At 46.6% G+C, this 11,453-nt stretch overlaps 1 non-coding gene across 1 annotated transcript; it reads left to right on the forward strand.

Moving 5' to 3' along the window:
- On the forward strand, positions 1–74 carry TRNAE-CUC (transfer RNA glutamic acid (anticodon CUC)). Its single transcript has one exon. It is a non-coding gene; the product is annotated as a tRNA-Glu (tRNA).
- Positions 75–11,453: the final 11,379 nt, after the last annotated feature.

Here is an 11,453-nt window from a genome sequence, read left to right on the forward strand (position 1 = left end):
TGCAGAATAGCTCAGTCGGTAGAGCAAGAGACTCTCAATCTCTAGGTTGTGGGTTTGAGCCCCATGTTGGGCAAAAAGATTCCTGCATTGCAGAGGGTTGGACTAGATGACCGTCGCGGTCCCTTCCAACTCTACAATTCTAAGATTCTAAGAAGTGCCACTGAGGTGAGTTAATAGTTACGAATCTCTGTGAATCTGTCAGGATTATGGCTGCTGAAATCTCAAGTCTTCACTGCTTAGGTGGACAGCTCCTGCCCAGAAGCTATTGCACAAAAACACTGCTGGATGCTACTCTCTGATATAGCTGGATAGGCTTTGCTTTGCTGTGTTAGGCTACAGGCACAGGCTGCTGCAACAGTCCAAGGGTCTGAGAGCAGAGTTCCCTTTGTGCAAAAGGCTTCCCTTCACTCTCCTGTCTCCACTTACCGCACAATCTGCTCTGCAAGTGGCGCAGCAACATTGGATACAACGCAAGCTTCTTCCCAGCCTGCTGCCCTCACTAATAAGTCTCCGAGCAAACTGATCTGTGGCTTTTCATCTACCAACTTGAGAACATGTTCAGTTACTACCAATACAAAAGCAGTATGTAATTTAACTCTGGGCACATTTTTGTTGTTGTTGTTGTTGTTGTTGTTGTTGTTATATTTTTATGAAATTTTCAACAAAAAGAAAAATGAAACAACAATAAATGCAACAACAACCACAAACAAAGAAAACCATACAGAACAACAATATCAAATCCATAAAATGGGATTCTCCGAATCGCGTGACACCCCCCCCCCGGTTCCTTAAATTCCCTTTTCAACTGCATGTCATTTCTACTCCAATTTATTTTTTCTACCTCAAATTTTCCCATATTAACTCTAAAATTGCAAGTTTTAAAAAATCCTCTCAATGTATTAACCTGTTTACAATACTTTTGCAAATACATAATAAACATTTCCCATTCTTTTTTAAATTTCTCATCATCTTGGTTTCCCTGGGCACATTCAAAGAATATATGTGGCTCCCCCTAAATCAGGGGTGTCCAAACTTTTTCCAAAGAGGGCCAGATTTGATGAAGTGAACATGTGCGGGTTGTTGAGTTTTTTTGGGGGGGGGGTTGAAGTTGTTGACCGACTTTACACATGCCTGCCCTAAATATTCCTTCCTTTCTCTGCAACAGTATGTGCACTCAGTAAAAAAAAGCAATGGTGCTCATCTACTTTTCAGGGTTTAACAATTCATTTTGTATGAATTTATGAGTCAGTTTTTTCTACAAGGCATTCAGTGAACAGTAATCCAAAATAAAATCAGCTACCCAAGTAAAAGGGAAAGGGGGAAACCCTCAAACCAGAATAGAAAAAATAAAATAAAAATCAGAAGCCACAACCCATCCCTGACTGGGTATCCTTTTCCACACACACACAGGTTCATACTGCTAGGAATGAGAGTATTCTCTTTCTCCTTCTCTGCCGCCCGGGCTCAGGGCAGCTAACAACAAGAATATCAAAGCAAGCATAAAAGAAATAATTCAATTAAAATGCATATTAAATACAATGTTAAAATTCAATTTCAAAATGAGGAATCTACAAGTGCAACCTCATTTAAATATCTGTAGGATAAAGCCTTAGGAGAGGGGAACACTGGGGTCAGACTGAGTCAGTCCAAAGGCCAAGCAGAACAGCTCTGTCTTGCAGGCCCTATGAAAAGATGACAACTCCCGCTGGGCCCTAGCCTCCTGAGAGAGAGCATTCCACCAGGTCGGGGCTAGTACTGAGAAGGCCCTGGTCCTGGTCGAGGCTAGTCTAACCACCTTGTGACTTGGGATCTCCAGATGTGACAAAATCCTGAGAATTGTAGTTTGTTAAGGGAGCTGGGAATATTGCTCTGCCATGAGGGATTCTTTGGGTGAAGTCACGTGTGCTGTATGGTGTGTGGCTCTGCCACTATTTTAATATCAATGATGTGATCTTCAAAGTCCACTTGACAAGCTGGTCTTCGTTGCCCCAGGGCAGCTTGGGTGGGGCAGCTCTGAAGCCAACTTCTGAAGCCTGATGGAAATAGCTTCACTGTTCTAAAATTGCTGAGCAGGCTGGCAAAGAAGTCAGCTCCATGTTTTATGTAGCGACAAGGCAGAACGGCTCAACCATTGCCGAACAAGGCATTATTCAGATTGTTGCGAAAATGCCTCTCATCCAATTTCCCTGCTTACTGCAAGACCCAATTCCTATGTTATGAGAATGGCGTGGGAGGAACCAGGCTAACCTTCCTGGCCTCTGATATTAGTGTCCTAGCTTGCAATTCCACCCTTCCTATTGTGGTTTGTGTCTTCTTTCATGACTGCGAGTGGCTTGCGTTGGAGAGCAGCAGCTCCACCGACCCTACATCTAAGATGCAGCTGACAAAGTAGATGGGAATGTCGCCACACGCCCATATCTTGTTCATCTTGGATAAGATGCTAACAGACCTGCTTCTTGTTTCGGAGATGAACAGATTCTGGAAGGCCCAACTAGACATGGCGAGATAGGCATGTTTTATTTACGCAGGTGTCTAACCCATTCGTTGCACAGAGTGGGGAAAGAAGGTATATTTTCGTTTTAAACTGAGTGTGCAGGTGAGGGGAGCAAGCTCTTCACTCATGTTACCTGGCTGCCTTCCATTACCTCAATAATTTTTCTGCCACCCACCCCAATTGGCTTGTTCTCAGGTGATGACATCAACAACGAGGAGTGGATGGGTCGGCACAAGACTTGCATTGGTAGCAGAGCGTGTTTGGTTTGTGGTTTTGCGAAGGATTGTTTGCTCTGCTCTGTTTGGTGCGCTGCTAAGAGAGAGGATTAGAGAGATGTCAAAGAGTTCTGGCACTCGGAACGGAAGGCCGAGGTCAGTGCTGGGTGCAATGTCCTTTCGGAGGGATTGGCTCTCAGCTCTGACCTGCTTCCTGGGGGAGGCTGTGTATTTCAGCGCAAAGAATGCCGGTCACCGTTTGCCAGAAGTGTATAGATGTCTGTTGCTCTCAGCTCTTTTGCATGCCCTGGAAATCAGGATGGCAACTTTAAAACCTCGAGGGGTTGTGAGATGGGAAGGAGGCTGCTGATGTGGGGATCCCAGCATTTTAAAGAAGGACAAGATTGTCCTACTGGAGGGGAGAGAACCAGTGAAGAAATTGAGCTTTGAGCTAGGACACCTGGGTTCAAATCTCAGCCCGTTTGCCCCTGAAGAGGGTGGTCAGTGTCAACCATAATGATGCTCGCTGTGCCCCCTTGCACGAGCCACTCTCTCTCAGCTTGACCTACTGCACGGCCCACCCATGAGGCAAGGTGAGGCAACTGCCTCAGGCGGTAGGATCCAGAGGCAGCAGTCCCAAAGAAGATCTTTATTTCCCCCTTGTTCCTGATGTAGATCTTCACTCACCCCTTCTTCCCTGGTGGGGAGAGGGGGCGCAATTTTGTGGTTCGCTTCAGGGGCCAAAATGTCTTGGGCTGGCCCTGGCAAGGGGATATGGTGAGGATAAAACCATGCATATTGTAATGGGTTCCATAAAAGAAGGGCAGGATAGCAATGTAATAGTTGTGTAAGATCTCTCACCCTAAGATTCTCCGTCCCTTTCTGCAATACAGGAATGAGATGTGTTTGCTTGTTTGTGTCTTCCTTTGAGGCCGAAAAGACTCCCACAGCAGCTTACATAAGATCAATGGGAAAATAAACAGCACCTGCCCTCAGGCTTCCAATGTAAAAGACACAGCACAAAAAGAAAAAGCGATGAGGAGGGAGAAGAAAACCAGCTGCTGCAGCAGCAACCCTAACCTCACTTGCCTCACTTGAATTCATTAGGACTTACTTCCTCTTAGACAAATTTAAGATGCTAGAGGTGGGGGAACCACACCCTTAAACAGTCCCTCCTGGGAAGATACCCCTCTGGATAGAAAGGTAGCAAAATGAAGCCATTTTCTCTCTGGGATGCTAAAAAATGACATTTCATCCAGTGTTGGGTGAGGGGAAATATTCAAATATATAACTTCAGCCAGCAGCTGAAGTGATAGAAACCCACAAAGTTTTACTACTTATTTCTGCTGATTGTATCCTACAGTGTCATTGTTGTTGTTCCTTGTGGGAGCCGCTTGTACACAAGGTACAAACATCCATATCTGCCACTACTGTGAAGAGTTTTGGTTCCCTCTTAAGGAATTTCCTCATCGCAGAAGGTTCCTTCTTGTTACCATAGAAGGTAGTAAAGAGGTTGGGGGAGAACAGCATCTGTCTCACAGTGGCCAGAGGCGAAGGCAGTAGGCTTTTGTGAGCCTTTGATGTGAGCATAAAGCTGTAACCTTGCCTTTTTACAGCTGTGGCACGGAGTCACTGCAAAAAAAAAAACACGCCAAAAAATGGTATTTTTAAAAGGATAGTATGAAGAGCATTGCTGCTGGATCAGGCCTAAGCAAGCTTCATCCAGCCCAGTGTTTCGTTCTCACCGATGAAACTCATGAGCTGGGCGGCTTGGCTGATGCTCTGGAAAATGTTGCTGTCTCCACCCACCTGCCTGGGTTTTCTCACCTGTGTGCATCTGGGCTGTTGCTGGCCAGTTTTCTAAGATGGGCCACTTCTGCCACGTTTGACAGCACATACTCTACTCAGGGCAAGGTGGGTAGCAGGATATATGTGGTCAGGACAATATATCTATATATCGTCCGAAACTGGTTTGAAGTCTATATTGTGATATCGGTTTCATAATTTTTGACCTGGCGATATATCGCAAATCATGATGTGTGTGTGTGTGTGTGTGTGTGTGTGTGTGTGTGTGTGTGTGTGTGTGATGCAAAAATCACAACATGGGGAAAACCGTGAAGCCAGCCAATGCTTCTCTTGATTCCTGCAGCCCCTGTTAACTCTGCTGGCTCAACATCCCCCTGCCTCACGCAGAAGGCAGCGAATTACAAGAGCGGGCGCTGGCAAAAATCATGATGCGGGGGAAACCGCAAAGCCAGACAATGCCTCAACACAGCTCCATCCTTATTTCAGATATCATGATCCTGTGCTTTTTTTTCTGGGGGGGACGCAGGGGGACGCATACCCCTAAACATTTTGTGAATCTAACGGGAGAAGAAATTTAAAAAACTTAGTTTCTGCTCTAGCACAGTGAAACATCAAAATGAGAGTACAGTCATACCTCTGGTTACTTTTGCTGCGGGTTGCGTATTTTCAGCTTAAGTATGCGGTGGCCCCGGAAGTGTTTACTTCCGGGTTCTGCCGCACGCGCATGCCCAGAAGCGTTCTGCACGCTTCGCGCATGCGCAGAAGAACCGCTCCAGATACGTACTTTTCGGGGTGAGAACGGCACCCTGGAACGGATCAAGTATGTATCCAGAGGGACCACTGTACCCCTAAACATTTTTTTTAGAAAAAAAGCACTGTCGTGACCTATCAGTATATCACAATGCTTAGCTGGTGATAAATTGCGATGTTGAAAACCAGATATCGCCCAACCCTAGTCAGGGCACCTGCCAACCTCCACTACCATGGCAGCCCCAAGGCTGATGCCTGTCTTGGGTCCATATTTATTTATTTGCCTTTAATGTTCTTCCTATCTCCTGGAAGCTACCTACTTTGTTCCCACCAATGCACCTAAAAGACTGGTCACTGAGGTTTTAAAGAAGAAAACTCTAATAGGTTTGCCTGGAACAAAGAGATAGATGGATCTAGAGCAGTGATCGTCAACTTTGGGTCCTCAGATGTTGTTGGACTACAACTCCCATTGCGCCATTGACCGTTGGCTAAGCTGGCTGTGGATTACGGCCTACATTCCCTCCCAAATCACTTTCCAAGGGCTACAGGATGCCAGTGGCGTACAAGGCCAGAGGCAATTGACGTAAAAGGCTAAAGCATACCCTCCAAGCATCCCTAATTCCCCAGGGCATTCACGGAATCACAGAAGCAATCCTGGCCTCTGATTTCATCCAAGAATGTCCTGTTTTTCCCTCTCTAGCACTGCCGCCACTGAAATGGGAGGAGAAGGAGCCACTGCTTGCAACTGGCATTTGCACTTAGCAGCAGAACCTTTTTTTTTTTAGTTTTTCTTTATACTTTTCAAGTTTATATATTTCATTAGTTTTACAATCAATTTAACATTTCAGAGTTTGACTTCCTCCCCCCCTCTTTCTGTGGTTCCTTAAATTTATTCTTTAATATCTTCTGCATATCCACATTCATTTAATTTGCTCATCTAATTATCTACTTTAAATATATACTCTTATGAAACGGCAGGCTATTACATAGCAGCGGAACCTTCGTGGAGTGGAACCCTTGTGCGTGGGGGAGGCATTTAACCGCTGGACCAGAGGTGGCAGGTGTGTACGATGCTCTTGCCGGCCACTCTCTGCTGCCGCCAAAGCCACCGCCACTGTCATGGTGGTGTGAGGTGTGGTGTGGGTGGAGGAAGTGAGCACAGAGGGGAGGTGGGGCAGGGAGAGGGGAGGCGGCCAGTTGACTCGTGCATCTTTTGGTGCTGTGGTTCTGTCTAAGCCAGCTGACATATGTCCTGATTTTCTGCTGAAAAATGCTGGAGAGTATTGCTAAAGTAAAAAAAAAAAGCAGGTGGAGCAATGAATGTGACTTCATACAGGAAGCACCATTCCTGCCATGCGGAAATCAGAAGGTTCTCTACACACACAACATAAATCCAGATACTCTCCATAATTCAGCCCAGGAGGCAGCAAACTTTTTCAGCAGGGGGCTGGTCCACTGTCCCTCACACCTTGGGGGGGGGGGGCTAGACCATATTTTGAAAGAAAGGGAAAAAAGAACGAATTTCTATGCCCCACAAATAACCCAGAGATGCATTTTAAGTAAAAGAACACATTCTACTCATGTAAAAACATGCTGATTCCCGGACTGTCCGCGGGCCGGATTTAGAAGGCGATTGGGCCGGATCCGACCTCCGGGCCTTAGTTTGCCTACCCATGATCCACCCAGAGAAGCGAGACGCCTTAGCACATTTCGAGGACACATTTCGGCCAGACCAAAATATTTGGAGCAGAGCCAATGTGGGACATGGCCTGGAAAGAGTGCTGAGGGCCAGATCGAGGCCTGGAGAAGCACATTTGGCCCCCAGGACCGAGGCCTCCCACCCTCCCCTTTAAAAGTCAAAAGCAGCCCAACGACAACACCTGGGTCATTTGAATTTTCTTTCCACAGAATTAAACCATAGGAACATATCTTACCTCAGGCACCCTTGCCTGCGTTGCGATGCTTCTTGTAGCAATCAGGTAGCTTCGCCATAAAATGTCAGTACAGGTTGTTTATCATTTCTTTCTAAATGGGAGTCATGGGGTTGGAATTTCGCCGTGGGGCTGCACCCCATGTTCCCTGCCCTTGTCATCAGCTGCTTGCCAAATGTAATACTAGGAAGGACGGCACCCTTGTCTGTTGTACGGAGTAGATGCTTGCCTTCAACAAAGCGTTTCGATTTGTGGAGAACAGAAATCTTCTGCAGCTTTTAGCCGAATTTGCTAAGTGGAACCTCCACGTACAGAGGCAGGATAGCTCAGGGAACAAACTACAGCCGGAGGGGGGGGTCATTACATTTGTGTCCTGTTTGTGCCTTGCAGCCCTGTTGGGCCTCTCTCATCCATAAAGGTGATTCTCAGGGGGCTTTTTTGAGTAGGAACTCGGGGGAACTGGGTTCCCTTACCTTTTAAAAATTAAATAATTGTGGGGGGTTTTTTGTGAGGGGGGCTGGAATGGATATACACCCAATGCCTGAGCTAAAAATTCACCTGTATCTGTAATCAATAAAGTTGTGGCCATTTCTAATCCTGGTCATTGTCTGCTTGAATTTATTACTCACATATCACATTCAGCCATAGCCAGGGGTGGGGGTGACACTACGGGCCTGCAACAAACAAACAAACATTGTAGTTAGTTCCCCCACCATTTCCCTCCCAGAAAAAAAGGACTGGTGATTCTTAAGGTCTTTTGCAGACCCACAAAGCAAGTTCCTTCCCAAGGAAACTGATGAATGCATTACATTTCTGGCATCATCTCTCCTTTTACATTACGGAGCTATGTAGAATTTTCTAACAGTCCAGACTTTAAAAATGCACTCTCCTTAGGCATGGAGAAAACTAGCATTGCATATTAGGGTCTTAACGAGGGGGGACAGAATGAAAGATGCTTCTGTAAGGACCCCTGAAAACAGAAGTGGTGAGATTTGCTTGTTTCTTTTCACTACCAAGAAGACACAAGCCCCTCCCTTCAGGTCTGCTCCCAGGTACAGTTCCATGGAAATTCTGCTGCAAAACATTGCCCAGCAGTGACACAATGCTTGGGACCAAGTGAAATGTGCAGTAATCAAAACCAGACGCAAGTCTAGTCCAGCCTGTTAAATCCGTCTCCAAATCGCTTCGTTCCCAAGGGTCAGATCTCGATCGGGAAGGATTCGGGGGAGGCTGGGAAAAGAGACTTTAGCATTTCCCTGACATTTACTGCACACTTTTTCTCTTGCTGCTAAAAGACCCTGAATCCATTTGGCTGCCAGGGACCGGCTAAAATAGCACCGCAGCTGGCCCCAGATCAGCTGCAATGGCAAATCTGAGCTATTCCTTGACAGGAGGGGTTTTGCTTCTTATCTACAGAACGTCCACCCAAATTGCTGTTTTTCACACTACTTGGAGAGAGTATGTGGGCGTTTATAAGAATCTAGAGCCACAGCACAAAAAGACCAGAGGAAACCTCATCCATCAGAACTCTGCACAAAGAGCAAACCTCTTCCTGTATCTTAAACCCACTTTCCCCCATCCTAGGACCTCCTGATCTTTTTGGACTATAATTCTGATGGGAGTTGCTGTCCAAAGCATTTGGAGGGCACCAGGTTGGGGACGGCTGCCTTAAACCATTCTTAAACTAAAGAGTTTAACGCATGCACAGCTGAGCTTAAAAGCGTCTCCTGATTTTCAGCCAAGCTTCCTCAACTTCGGTTTTTGAGGAAATGCAAAAGTGACCAGGGTGTTGATCCCAAATCAGACAGACAAGATTAGGGATTAAAATGCTACATTTGATCAAACCAACAGTGTCAGTAGGGGAGTGTAGCAAACATCTGTGTTGCGGATAAGATCCAGATGCTTTTGGAGAAAACTGACTTTCTAGATCCATTTCAACCAGGGTTTAGGTCCAGATCTGGCATAGAAACTGCTTTGGTTGCCCTTTACATAGCTCCATTGCTATAGCTTGGGGGGACGGGACGGACGAAGACCCCTTGGCTCCTAGGAGTTGACTCCTATGACAGGAGCTCATTTCCGGTGGTCTTGTCCCATGAAATCAGTTGCCAAGACTGAAAGCCCCTGCCTCTCCACAGCTATCTATGTTCCCTCCTCTCCAGGACTTTTTCCAAGCAATCAGAGCCTATGTCTTCAAGCAGTTTGCCTTTGCTCTACCTGTTTCAGTCCTCTTCTGCTTCTGGGAGTCAAAAGTGGAGAGGAGGAAAGCTCGTGACTCTACACTAGCCTGGCTCATCTCTGCCTCTTGGCCTCCCTTCCCCTGTTCTTCTGCTTCACCTTCTGCCCCTGATTCTGGACTTCTCTCTGCCACAGACTCTCCCAGCTCACAAAGCCTTGCTGCCTTCTCAGCTTCCGACATCACCTCTTCCTCATCTTCTCCCTCTGGCCACTCATTGTTGTTCCCGCACCACCACTAATCCCTGGGCTCTGAGCCTCTTTCCCTTGGTGGTTCCCCAGCTGGTTCCTCTGCATCCATGGCACACTGCCTTTCCCAACCACCACAAGGTCATGTCCTCAAGCCCTAAACCAGCCAGTCGGCCCAAAAGGATGCCAAGGACGATGACATTGAAAGCTGGGTCAACAGAGGGTCAACAGAGTTGCACATCCATTCCATGGCATAAGTCATCCACGAGGGTGACTGGGTGCAACAGCCCTTGCAGCTTGACTCACGGTGATGACAGCTTCTGCGTGCTTGCTTTCTGCTTCCTCCTGAAGCCTCTTGTGTTCCTCTTCAGGTCTGCCTGCCGTGGTGATGGCACCCTCTGCTACGCTATGGGCCATGATGCAGCTTAACTGTGAAGGCAGAGAAGTGAGAGACAAAGCAGAGGCCAGCTACTTCCCAAACTGGTGGATGTGGGTGGGTGTGACTCTCACTTCTGCAGAACTGGGGAGGAAAGGACCCATACTCTCCTTATATCACTGCTGGACAGCATCAGGGTGAACTGAGAACACAAACTGTTCACTTACACAAGGGCATTATGGACTTCGTCCCATTGACAATGATCCATGGATCTGCCTATTATAAATATTCAGCCCAGCCTTACCTGAAGGAGCGTCTCCACCCCCATCGTTCTGCCCAGACACTGAGGTCCAGTACCGAGGGCCTTCTGGTGGTTCCCTCATTGCGAGAAGCCAAGTTGCAGGGAACCAGGCAGAGGGCCTTCTCGGTGGTGGCACCCGCCCATCAGATGTCAAACAGAAAGAAAAACAGCTACCAGATTTTTAGAAGACACCTGAAGGCAGCCCTGTTTAGGGAGGCTTTTAATGTTTAATAGATTATTTTATTTCATTTTTCTGTTGGAAGCCGCCCAGAATGGCTGGGGAAACCCAGCCAGATGGGCGGGGTATAAATAAATATAATAATAATAATAATAATAATAATAATAATAATAATAATAATAACAACAACAACAACAACTGGGCTGTAGTTCAGTGGCAGAGTGGCACATGCATTGCCTACGAAAGGTCTTAGGTTCAATCCCTAGCATCTCTAGGTGCAGATGGGGGAAGAGTTGGATCTGGAATCCTGGACAGATGCTATTACAACATTTTAAAAAATCCTTCCAGTAGCACCTTATAGACCAAGTTTGGCATTGGTATGGCCATTAGTTGGTCTCTAAGGTGCTACTGGAAGGATTTTTAAAATTTTGTTCCGACTACATCAGACCAACACGGCTACTTACCTGTAACTAGATGCTTATTACGGTAAGTAATTGTGAGGTAGAGATGGCATAAGGCAGCTTCCTATGACCCTACCAGAAATATAATATGGAGTACATAGATTCAGTTTCCAGATTCCCAGGCTCCAAATTTCAATGGCTCTTTGAAAAGCATTCTGTAACTTTTAAAGCACACTCAAAGCATGTTTCCCCCTTCAAAGAATTCTGGGCACTATAGTTTGTTAAGGGTTTCTGGGAACGATTACTCTGTGAGGGGCAAACTACAGTACCCATAATCCTTTGAGCAGGGGGGTATGCTTTCATAGAATCATAGCACTGTAGAGTTGGAAGGGACCCTGCGGATCATTCTAGTCCAACCCCCTGCAATGCAGGAAAATGTCCCATACAGGGATCGAACCTGCAAGCTTGACATTAGCAGCAGCACGCTCTAACCAACTGAGCCATCCAGGCTTTGACCGTGCTTTAAAGGTATAGTGTGTATGTCTGCACTGTTCATGCCCGGCCCACTTCTCAGCCTTCT

The sequence above is a fragment of the Zootoca vivipara genome, chromosome 15, assembly GCF_965207765.1.
Source record: "Zootoca vivipara chromosome 15, rZooViv2.hap1.1, whole genome shotgun sequence".
Classification (NCBI taxonomy): Eukaryota; Metazoa; Chordata; class Lepidosauria; order Squamata; family Lacertidae; genus Zootoca; species Zootoca vivipara.